Source organism: Heterocephalus glaber, unplaced genomic scaffold (assembly GCF_053883595.1).
Source record: "Heterocephalus glaber isolate CG9 unplaced genomic scaffold, H.glaber_assembly_v1.0 deba00000613, whole genome shotgun sequence".
In the NCBI taxonomy this organism is placed as follows: Eukaryota; Metazoa; Chordata; class Mammalia; order Rodentia; family Bathyergidae; genus Heterocephalus; species Heterocephalus glaber.
Window position 1 is genome coordinate 3,134,837 of NW_028258152.1, and position 12,272 is coordinate 3,147,108.

The 12,272-nt window shown below is 44.4% G+C and overlaps 1 protein-coding gene, 1 non-coding gene and 1 pseudogene across 3 annotated transcripts in view; 2 read left to right on the forward strand and 1 right to left on the reverse strand.

Annotated features, from left to right (window-relative positions):
• Nucleotides 1-755: 755 nt before the first annotated feature.
• Nucleotides 756-870, forward strand: LOC147829455 (small nucleolar RNA SNORA32). Its single transcript, XR_015449080.1, has one exon. It is a non-coding gene; the product is annotated as a small nucleolar RNA SNORA32 (small nucleolar RNA).
• Nucleotides 871-1,754: 884 nt separating this feature from the next.
• On the reverse strand, nucleotides 1,755-8,838 carry LOC147829456 (uncharacterized; annotated as a pseudogene). The gene is made up of 3 exons (XR_015449061.1): nucleotides 8,788-8,838; nucleotides 7,914-8,272; nucleotides 1,755-7,863 (listed from the first exon to the last, which is right to left on the reverse strand). The product of XR_015449061.1 is annotated as an uncharacterized LOC147829456 (transcript).
• Sh3d19 (SH3 domain containing 19) overlaps nucleotides 7,991-12,272 on the forward strand; it is a 183,456-nt gene continuing 179,174 nt past the window's right edge. Inside the window, exon 1 of the mRNA XM_087205713.1 lies at nucleotides 7,991-8,171. The gene's annotated coding sequence lies outside the window, so the exon portion shown is untranslated. The remainder of the gene's footprint in view (nucleotides 8,172-12,272) is intronic.

Genomic DNA, 12,272 nt, shown 5'->3' on the forward strand with positions numbered 1-12,272 from the left:
AGTGAGCTCCTAGTGAATTACATAGCGAGACCCTGTCTCAAAAAAACAGAAATAAACAAATAAATAATACTTGGACTGGAGAATGAAGGAGTGGTGGAAACCACAGTGGCTGTATTCACAGTCACTCCCCTTGACTTACCAGGGACATTTTGCCTCCTGGGCCCTACAGGGTTAGAAGTTCTGTTGCCAGCAGGAGCCCACTGTCACCAGAGGACACAGCAGAGGTCCACCTGAATTACAAACTATGGCTGCCATCCAGGCATTTGCATTTCTGGTGGCCAGGGATTAGCAGGTGAGAAGGGTGACCGTCTTGGCAGGCATAATTAACCCTGAGCCAGTGGGCAGTCGGGCTGATTTTACACCGCAGGCTTGGAGAGGCATAAGAGTGGAGTTCAAGATGACCCATTGTGGTGCTCTAGGTTGTTGTTCTCCCTCATCAACTGTAACTGTGAAGAGACAAGTGAAGCAACCCAAGCTTGCTCAGGATGGGTCAGAGCAGGGTTTAAGAAACCCTGGTGGTCAAGTTTGAATGATAGCACTGAAAGCCACCAAGAGCAGCTGGGGTGGCTGAGGGCAAGGGGAATTTCCAATGGGTAGTGGAGAAGGGGGACTCTGAGTTCTACCTGAGGTCACCTGCGGAGACAGAAGTCAACCACGCCAGTCCCTAGACACATGCAGAGACGTGGATTTGCAGGGCCCCAGGAGCCCACTGGGAGACATGTGGCAGTCAAATCTCCCCTCCAGAAAGCTTAGCTTAGTTATGACCAAGGCTTTTAGGGTGCAGTTTCTCATTCACTGGGGACATGACCTTAAAAATTCCTTCCCTCCGCTTTCTATTACCTTTCTAGCAATCAGCCTATGGAAACATTTCATTAACCTATGGGTTTTATTTTCACTCCCTGCATGAGCACTGTCCAATAGAAATCCAGTGCAAGCCACATGTGATTTTCTAATAGCTATTTCATTGGTAATGAGATTTTGCAAACAGCCACATTTCAAATTCTAACCACAGTGCCTGCCAACCTCTCTGGGGCCTTGCAAATGTGCTCTGCCTCGCTAATCTGTGCTGTAACCCTTCTCGGATGCCAGTAACCAGGCAGTTTGTATGTAGGGACACTAGCATTCTTAATTACTGTGTGTCAAGTTCTTTTCCCCTGCTTGGGAAGTTTTCTGCCATCACTTTTGTGAACAGATTTTTTTATGTCATCTGCACTCTCTCCTGTTTCTTCATTGACTCCAGTCAGTCTTATGTTATTCTTTGCATTGTCTAGCAGCTGCTGGATTGATTTCTCATGGTTCCTTACAATTTTAAAGAAAGTTTTCTTTTCCTGGTCACTAATTCCAATCTTATCTTCTATATCTGAAATTCTGTCCTCACAATGGCTCATTCTGCTGCATAAACTTTCAATGGAGTTTTTAATCTCCTGGAAATCTGTTTGCATCTGTTTTATGGATTCCATTTGTTTCCTATGTTGGGATTCCATCATATTCCTCTGCTCCTGTATTTTTTTATCTGTGTCCTCTCTAGATTAATCATGTCTTGCACTATGGGCACAATCTCTGCTGTTATCTGAGTAATTATTTCTGATTTCATTTTTTCCAGATCCTCTTTTGTTGCCAGTTCAGGGAATCCAGGTGGTTGAGTATCAGATTGTTCCATCTCATTTCCCTTTGGGGTTGCTCTAGGTGATGTGGAAGTCTGGTTTTGAGACTTGTTTACAGGCCTTCTCATTTTAATGGGGAGGGGGTGCTGCGAGGGAGGGGTGTTTGCTGCTGGCACCTATGTGGCTGACCTTGTCGCGCTGGGGGCAGCTCTGCTCCTTGGCACTGGTGATGGTGGTATGGCGGCACAGAAGGCTCCTCCTCAGTGCTGGGGGTGGCTCTTGACTTAAATATTTTAGAGGAACTAAAGTGACCTTGATGAACAATGCAAGAAATTACAGCATGAGAAATTCCTTGAATAAAAATGTATTGGGCTGGGAGTATAGTTTAGTGTTCGAGCCTATTCTTGGCATGCACAAGGCCCTGGGTTTGATCCCCAGCACCACACACACACAATATAGACTTAAAAGAAGACAGCCTTGCTGCCCAGGTGCCAAGAAGCGGTGATTCAGGACCTTGCCCCTTGCACTGAAAGTGGAATTCTGATCTGCATCTGGAGATTCCTGTTGGAGTAGCAGGGGCTTTGTCAAGTCTGCCTGGTGCAATGCCAGCTCCCCTGGACCAATCTTTCTGTCCTCTGTCCTTCTCACAGGTGTCATTCTCTAATAAACTTGTCGCGCTCCTTTTTCATCCATCAATTCCTGGAGCATCTGAAACCAGCACTCATTGCCTCACAGACAACAACAACACATCAGTGACAGAAAACACTGGACATTTCCTAGTGCACAGGAGCCTACAGGCCAGTTGGCACAAGTTTAATATTCACGGGGCCAAATTTGGAGAATAATATAACCTCTCATGATTTTATCATCCCACCCATTGACCAGCCTTTCTGTTCCCTTTGTCCTTTGCACAGGTGTCATTTTCTAATAAATTAGTTGCACTCCTATTTCATCTACCAATTCCTGGCCAATGCGAAACCAGTGCATGAACTTACCATGTTAAAATTCTGTCATATTAAGAAACAAAACTTGGAGGGTGCTGTACTTACTTTTTTCAGTACTGGAGACTGAACCCAGGGCCTTGCACATGTTAGGCAAGTGCTCTACCACTGAACTATAACCTCAGCTCTTTTTATTTTTTGAGACCCTTGCTAAGTTGCCAGTCTAGCTTCAAACTTGCAGTTCTCTTGCCTTAACCTCTTGAGCAGCTGAGATTACGGGTGTGTGCCACTACATATGGCTAAGACACTATACTTTGAAGTGTGTTCTGTATCTCTCTCCATCCTTACTTTTGTTTTCTTTGGTCTTCAGCTGTAAATTTTTAATTCCAGACAGTTATTTTTCATTTAAGTTAAAGGACCAAGACTCATATCTTCTGGTGATTCAGCAGCAGAAAAAAAAAGAATTGTTTTTCCATCATTAAGTATTTATTGTGATTCAATTTGTTAAATACTGCAACACACATATATTTAAATACCATATTCTTATTTTTTGTAGTGTTCAATTTGCACATCATTTTCTTAAAATTAGGGCTGTATATCTAAAGTGAGAAACCAAGAACATTTTTCTTTATAAAGAGGGCATCTTTTCTTATATCTTACAGTTTTTTCTTAGTATCTTAAAGCTTTAAAGGTGAATCTTGTTCTATTCTTCGTCTCTAAATTTTCATTCCAAGTTTCTTATCATGTTCTTTCCATGGGTTTGGCTCTTGCTCTGTCACTTGGGTGGGTAGATATTTCTGCAGGTTTGTTTAGTTGCTAGTCAACCACACCTTTGGTTTTCTTTCATAGGATTGAATTGTTCTTCCTCCTAGCTCCTACCTGGCTTTTCTACTTAATATAACTCAGAGTACAATCCTTTTCCTCTTTCAAGTTTTCTGTGCTTTTATGGCAAGTGGGTTATGCCTTTTATTTTAAACAGCTTTATTGCAATACAATTCACATACCAGGAAATTCATCCTTTAGCACATTTACAATACCATAAAATTCATCCCTCAGTATACAAAGGTGCAACCCTCTTCACTTCTTGTTTTTTGGTACCGGGGATGGGTCCTTGTGCTTTTGAGGTGGGAGCCCAAACCACTGAACCAAATCCCTGGCCCCAGAACCCTCCTCACTTCTGATTTTAGAATATTTTCATCACCCCAAAAAGCAGCCCTGTACCCACAGCCATTATTCCCCATTCCCTGGCCTCCTGGCACCCCCTAATCTACCTTTTGTTTCTATGAACTAGCCTATTCTGGACATTTAATACACAAGAGTCATACATCATAGGGGTCTTTCATCTCTTGCCTCTAATAGCATAATGTTTCCAAGGGTCATCTATGTTGTAGCATGTCTCAGTATTTCGTTTTTAGCACCAAATAACACTCCATTATATGGCAAAGCCCCATTTTGTTTTTTCACTCATGAATCCAACACTTGGTGTTATGTGTCTACCTTTTGGCTGTATGAATAATGCCACTATGAGCATTCATATACTGGTTTAGTGGGACATGTTTTCATTTCTCCTGGATATACACCTAGAATTAGAATGGCTGTGTTATATGGAAACTCTAAGTTTAACTTTTTGAGGAACTGCCAAACTGTTTTCTGGATTGGCTGTATCATTTTATATCCTCCCAGGCATGTATGAGGGTTGCAATTTCACTACATTTTCAGCAACTCTTATTATTGTCTGTCTTTTTATGCTCTAGCCATTCTAATAGTTGTGAAATGGCATCTCGTGTGTGATTTTTTTTTTGGTACCACGGATCGAACTCAGGTCCTTGCGCTTGTGCAGCAGGTGGCGAAACCACTGAGCTAAATCCCTGGCCCCTCGTGTGTGATTTTGATTTATATTTCCCTAATGAGTAATGAAGCTGGGCATCTTTTCATGTTCTTACTGGCCATTTGTATGTATCTTCTTTGGAGAAGTTGGGTTTTTAGTATATGTGCTGCCGAAGCGAGCACTGAGAAGTTGGGTTTTTAAAAATCATTGCTAAGTTGTAAATTTTTTCTATATTCTGAGAACAAGTTCCTTATAAGACATATGCTTTGTAAATATTTTCTCCCATTGTTTTTTTAAGCGTGTGTGTGTGTGTGTGTGTGTGTTTTACAGGTCTAACAACCCAGGGCTTTGCATCTGCTATCTTTTTACTTTCTTGATGATGTCCTTTGATGCACAATTGTTTTTTTTGGAGTCTTATTTATTTTTTCTTTTATTCCTTTTTTTTTTTTGGTACTGGGGATCAAACTCAGGTCCTTGCGCTTGCAAGGCAGGTGGCAGAACCACTGAGCTAGATCCCCAGCCCTCTTTTATTGCTTATGAATTTTGGTTGGATCTCAGAAATCATTTCCTATCCTAAGGTCACAGAGATTTAACACTATGTTTTCTTTGAAGAGTTTTATAGTTCTAGTTCTTCACATAGGCCTATTCCATGTTACTTTAAATATTTTAATTAATTAATTTATTGGTGGCACTGGATATTGAACTCAAGGCTTTTATACTGAGCTATATACCCCCAAGCCTTTTAAAATTTTTTTATGTGTTTCAAATTTGCTATCCTCCTACCTCAGCCTACTAGAATGTTGAGATTATGTGTGTGCCACCACACCGGCTTCAAATTCATTCTTTTACCAGTTGAAAAGAAAGACAATTCCTTTCCCATTGAATTATTTTAGCACCCTTGTATAAAGTTGTATTTTTATTAGAGTTTCCCAGATTTTGCCTTGTTTTGCAGTAAAGATAATACATCCTTCTCTTTTATTGGAGGACAAAGAATATGTCTGTTCATTTAAAATGAAAAAAAAGTATGTGATAAGCATCTACCTCAGTACATGCTGATAGTGAATATTTTTTCTTTCTTTTGTCTCCCTGTATTGTAGACAGCTAAGTCAAATAGAAATTCACAGACAGTCAGACAGGGCAAGGCCCTCAAGGGAGTCAGTGCAGATGATAAGAACACATCAAAACTGGCTGGAGGTACATCTGAAGAAGGCAAGACCTTGAGATTAAAATCACAATGCCCAGACGTGCATACTTCCCTAAAGGATGAATGCAAACTCAAGATTTTGGTACCATCCAGTCCATTAAGTCCAGACAGGCATCAGTCACCCAGATGGGTGACGAGAACATCTGGACCCATCCTTTCCCCAAAACAACCCTAGCTGGGTGAGGGACATATGTTTGTAATTCCAGAACTTGGGAGGCTGAGGCAGGAGGATCATTGAAAATTCTAGGCCAGTCTGGGCTACATGGTGAGTTCAAGGCCAGCCTGAACTGCACAGTGAGACCCTGTCTCAAAACAAAACAAAACAAAAGAAAACACAACAAAACACAAAACCCTAAAGGTCTAGAATCGGTTTTTTTTCCTGAATTTTCAGTTCTCCAAGTATCTACTTATTTAACTGCTTATGCAGTAATACAGTTATAACACATGGACTTGACTGACCTCAATTCTTCAAAATCAATGGTGGTTCTTACTTGTTTAAAAAGGAAAAGATTTTCTCGGGTAACAACAACCACTATTGGAAAGGAAAAGAAACAGCATGTGGTTATGGCAGGCAATTCTGTTCTCAGTGATCCTTTTCTCTCTTACATGTTGAATATTAGGAGCTCACATAGTCTGAGAAACAGCAGAGAGCTAAAGATAAGCCCTGTTCATTTCATGCAGGAATTCCCTAAGGTTGTGTGTCCAGGCAATTTTTCTGCCTGCTGGTTAAGTATCTTTTTGTGAGATTCCAAAATTGGTTCCTCTGTGTGAAGAATGTATGTGCACCTACTGAACCTTAAATGTATATGATACATGAACACCCAATAACTTGTTACACAACTCTTTCCAGATTAGAAAAAACATGGGGGGGGGGGAGTAGGTCCCACAGCTAAGTGGTTTCAGCAACTCCAGAGCCAATGGTCTTGCCATTTGGCCAAATCGCCTCTATATCATTGGTCATGGAGCTCCTGAAACACATTTTCTTCCTGTCCTAGGGACTGTGGCCTTTTCGTGACCCTAAGCACAGTGAGGCTTTATTTATGCAATCATTCATAAGTTTTTATTAGCACATGTGTGCAGTACACAATTACATTCATCACAGGGAGTGGGTACATATACATCTTAATTCTTTATATGCCCCCCCCCATTTCTTGGTCATTTATTTACCTTTTGCCATTCTGGGGACTGAACCCAGGGCCATGCACATGCCAGGAAAGTGTTTGACCACTGAGCTATCCCTCCAGTCCTATTCACTACTTTAAAGAATTAAGCTTTATTTATTTATTTTTCAGTACTAAGTATTGAACCCAGGGGGTTTGCATTGAACTACATCCTCAGTCCTTTATTTTATTTATTTTTGTAGACAGGATCTTACTAAATTGCTGAATTGCACAGGTTAAGGTTGAATTTGTGATCCTCCTGCTTCAGCCTCCCAAAAGCGTTGAGACTACAGGTGTGTGCCACTGTGCTAGGCTTCATTTTTAGGTTTACTTATTTTTAATTTTTTGTGTTTTTGAGACACAGTTCCCACGCAGTGCAGCTCAAGCAAGCTGTGAACTCGTGATCCTCCTGCCTCAGCCTCCCTGGTGATTAGACTACTGTATTTTGAAGAGAGGCTCTGGATTCACAACAAAATTTAGCTGACAGTACGGCGCACTCCCTGCCCTCACATGCACAGATCCTCCCTCATCATTCCTTACAGAGTGCTACACTTGTTACAACTGTCGAACCCATACTACCGCAACTTTTGTCCCCACCAGACCACGGCTGACACTGAGGTTCACTCTTGGTGTCGTCCATTCGGCGGGCCTGGACAAATGCGTATGCATGAGTGACAGGTACCTCTGTAAATTCACTGTGCTCCGGGAGGGCCAGATTCTTAGAGGGAAAAGAGAAGAACAGGTTATATGAGAAACCCAAAGGAAAACTAATGTACAGAGCTAAATAAAAGATAAACAGGACACAGGGAGCTCGACCTTGAGCGAGAGAGGGGCCAGCGCCAGGGCGAGCGGCGGCGGCGGAGGCTCAGCTCGACTCCTCCCCAAGCTCGCCCGAGTCCGCAGCTGGAGCTGTCGCGTCGTCCCCCAAGCCCGACCCGGGACGGGTTCCTCCTCCTTTTGTTTAAGTGTCAGGCGAATGGGTTTCCTGTTGACGCCGGAATCCTGAGAAGGGGCAGGAAGAGTCGGCCAGCCCTCTCCCCGACCTCCGCCGCCGGGTGACTCCAGCGTCGCCCGGGTCGACTCTGGCCCGGCCGAGCGCCTTTGGCGACCCCGCCCCTCTCGTTCCCTCCCCCGGAGGCCGGGCTGGCGCCGCGCTGCAGGGCGGGGCGAACGGGCCGAGGCCGCCAAGCCGCAGGTGGAGCCCGCGCGGGCCGTTTCCGCACCGTCGCCTCTCCCGGCCGCCTTCGCCGCCCGCGGGGCGCTGGCGCGGGGCACCCGGTGCCCGTGGAGCGGGGCTCCGGGGCCGCAGCTCGCCCTCGCCCATGGCTGAGGGCCGGCGGCGGGAGGACGAGGAGGACGAGCTGCGCGAGCGCCGCGAGCTCGGGGGTCCGCGCCGCGCCCGGGGCCGTGCGCTCTCGGGCCACGCGGCCGCAGGTGAGGGGCGCGGGCTCGCGGGGCCGGACGGGGCGCTCCGGGGCCACTGGGGCCTGGCCCGGCCGGTGGCGGCTCCTCGCCCGCGCGGTTGGGACGGGCACCTCTCACTCTCGGAGGGAGGGCGGGTGGGCGCCCGAGTGGCCTTTCCACCCTCCTCCTGTCACTTGCGCGCTGAACCCGAGGCTGTTTCCTAGGGTTCTCTCAACCTGCTAGTGGTCCTGTAGCCGAAACTCCAAAATTTCCGTGCAAACAGTCCCAAGAGCTGCTGGCTTGGACCTGGTGGCCTTGGTGATTGCTTATCTCCGGGTGAGTCAGAGGCCGGAGGGAGAGCTCGCTGGGTCCAGCAGTCTCGGGATCGCGACCCCGCCAGAGGGCTGGGCACACCTCGTGCTCCGACTGAGTCCGGATCTGTGTCCCGTGAACTTTGGACCTCTGTCCCTTCGCCTCCCTCCCCAGCCTCCAGAGCTCACCGGTTTTCCACTTGCTTTAGTTATTTTGTGACCTTCCCCATTCTCCCAGTAAAGTCTAGACTAAGAGCGTTCTAAAAGGCCGGAGTGTCATTTCTGGGGCTGTAACGACTTTGCTGGTCGCGTGTTTTGGGTGCCCACAAACTCACGGATCGGATCCAGTAGTCTGGGGCACCAGTAGACAGCGAATGAGTGTACATCCACACCCCTTCCCTCTTCCTGGGCGGCTTTTCAGACGGACATAATGGAGAGGAAATTGTTTGGCCTTTGTTTCCAACTGGATAACTAGTTATCTGGACAACAGGGAGGAACAGACCTAGGGGGACAACGAAGAGATGAAGCAGGAAGCTTCGGATGAGAACACTTGTTCTCCTCAGGACAGTCTTTAGAAAGTGAAGTACAGCGAGTTTCCTTCAAGCCGTGGAGGCCTTTGTGTGATTTCCTTTAACCACTAAGAGAAAGTTGGGAACGGAGAGTAGAAAACGTGATGAAAGGAAAGAACTCGAGCTGAACCTGAAGAAATGGTAGATTCGATGCCCTTGGAACAGTGTTTTCTTTCCTCTGTAGTACTGGGAATCAAACCCAGGGTGCTCTACCACTGAGCTACACCCCGACCCCCTTTTAAATTTTAGTATTAGTTTTTTATTTTGAGACAGTCTCACTAAGTCGTGAAGTTGCCTGAGCTGGGCTCAAATTACCTTCGCTCTCCCTCAGTTTCCCAGAGTGCTGGGATTATAGCCGGACACCCTCCTGCCATGCCTGGCTCCCCAGCTGTTTATGTTTTGAGACAAGGTCTGGGTAAGTTGCCCAGGGTAGCCTAGACCTTGGCAATCCTCCTGCCTCTGCCTCACAAGTAGGTGAATTACAGGGGTGTGCCATGGTGCCTGCCTCCCTTGGTACAGTCTTGGAACCTTAAAGCTAATTCCCTATGCCCATTACTAGGACTTTTCATCAAAATAAGACATTTGTCTAGGAACACCAATTATTATGAAAATAATTGATGGTTTTGTTCAGTGTAAATCCAGAACTAGGGAAATAATGAGTAATTACTGGATGCGAATACATTTTTTTTCAAAAAGGTAATGAAAAAACTTCATGAGGATCCCCCTCCACTGAATTGCAGATCTGCATAGTGTAGGCTCTCTTGGATTCCTATTACCTCCAGCAAAAACTGTTGCTCTTACCAGAGACTGAATACTGTGGAGCTGTATTGGAATTTAAACTAGATATGATTCAAGTAATTATCATTTAGTTGCAATGTGTGTGTTTATTCCAAGGTTGGTGGAAATGGCATTTTTGTAACTTTTTACCAGTTCCATAATTTCCCAGGGCTGGCAAAGCTTTTCTAGGTTCTTTGGTAATATTTTGCAGAGGCATGAGATTGTGTGCTTTTGCACTCAATGTATTTGCCCTCTTCATGAAGGAGTGAAGAACAGCAATATTATGGAGTGGAGAGAGTCAAACTTGTAATTTTGGATTTTATTTCTTTAGGGATTCGTTCTTTAGTAGTTTACTTCTCTTTACAAGCTGTTCTCTCTCCCCTCAGTAGTTACGGTGTTTTTCAGACACCCTCAAATTCCTTACTAAGTTTGGGCATTTGTTAGCCGGTGTTAAGAGGGTGCCATCCTCCCAAGGGAGAGGGAGTGGGAGCAGACCCAGAAGCTTCCCATCTCCTCTGCTTCTCACCTTACACTTTTGTTGTTCACAACACTCCCTCCCCCATTGCTTTATAATCTAAAGATTTTCATTTTCTTTGATCTCACATAATTTGATACTATAAACCTGGGGTTTGGGGACTGGTCAGAGCCTCTGAACCCAGATTCTCTTCCTGCTAATTTATTCGTGGTTGTATACATCATCTGTTTACTTTTGTAACATGCACATAGAAGAGTATACAAAGCTTGTAAATTATAAAGTGGAAACTCCTGCTATCTGTTCCCTAGAAGCAGGTGCCCGTCCTTCCCAGACATAGCCTCCTCCCTCCCTTATAGGAAACCTGTTTTTTTCTTTTTTGATTTCTATTTTCTCCCATTTACGATGTTGGGGATCGAACCTAGGGCCTTGTTGCGTGTTAGGCAAGTGCTCTACCACTGAGCTATACCCACAGCCTTACTTTTTGTAAACTTTGTGGCTAATTCTCCTTTTCTGCACAGTTTACCAGATACGTTCATTTCTACACAATATTTAGTTTTGCCTAGTTTACAGGCTGACCTAAGTGGGACTGCCTGTACATATTCTTTTTTCTATATTTTTGCCATATTTCTTTTTTCTTTCTGAGCGCACCATTTTTTAATTTTTTAATTTTTAAAAATATTTTTGGTACCGGGGATCGAACTCGGGTCCTTCAGCTTGCAGGGCAGGTGGCGGAACCACTCAGCTAAATCCCCGGCCCCTCACCATTATTTTTATTAACCCAGCAGAAGATAGGCCATGACTTGAGATTATGAACTGTCTAGAATGAACTCTTCTAATTTGAAGGCCAAGAGCCCCAGGCAGAATCTGATCACAGGGCACTCTTTGAACTGCAACCTTAGAAAATAAAAATATTTTAAAAATTACAATAAGAAATTGGATTTGGGTAATCACAATTTCACATGAGATGTGAAATTTAACAAATTTAACAATTTAACATGAGATGATAATTGATTTAGTGCTTACCTTCTTCATAAAACATAATTATGTTTTCACGGGGCTTTTTTTGATGGTGGGGGGAGGCTACTGGAAATTGAGCCCAGAGCCTTGCACATGTGCTCTGCCATGAAGCTGTATCCTCAACCCTGCTTCCTTCGGTTTTTATAAAGTAATTCGGTGTCTTTAGGGATGGAGGTGTAGCTCAGTGGCGGAACATTTGCCGGGCATGCAGAGGCTCTGTGTTCAACTACCACTGCAGGAAAGAAAAAGAAAAAAGAAAGGCCTAGATGAATTTTGAAGATTGCAGGAACAACCATGTGCTGAGAGTGAAGGCAGTGAAAGCTAATCAGTAATTCATGATTCATGAGATTAACTTATGGGCAGTCATAGGAAGGGTCTGTGAGGAGCAGAGGATGTAATTGCTTGAGTTTCATGCACTGATGCTAAGGTGTTGTGAATTTGGTATCATGTGAAATATTTACTGTTGATTGTGGCATCCCACGATCCTGAATTGCCTCACCTGACATAGACTGGTTATTATAAAAGCCACCTGAAGCCTTTGGGTATTTTATTAATCCACTGAGTGTCAGTCACAAGGCAGAGGATATGCTACTAATCCAGTGTTTCTCAAACTTTTCCTGCATGCACCGGAATTGCATAAAGGGATTGTACAAACACAGGCTGCTGATCGCTCTTCCCAGAGTTTGACTCAGTTGGTCTGGGTAGTGCCTGAAATTTTTCTTTTTCTTTTTTCAGTGCTGGGGATTAAACCAGGGATGTGCTACCATTGAGCTATATCTCCAGCTCTTTTTATTTTTTCTTTTATTTATTATTTATTTTATTTTGAGACATGGTCTTGCTGTGTTGCCCAAGCTGGGTTGAACCTGAGATCCTCCTGCCTCAGCCACCCCAGTAGCTGGGATTAGACATGCATCATCACATGCAGCACTCTGCAATGAAGAGAGAAATCATATCCCAACACTGAGTCTTAAATTCATTCTTT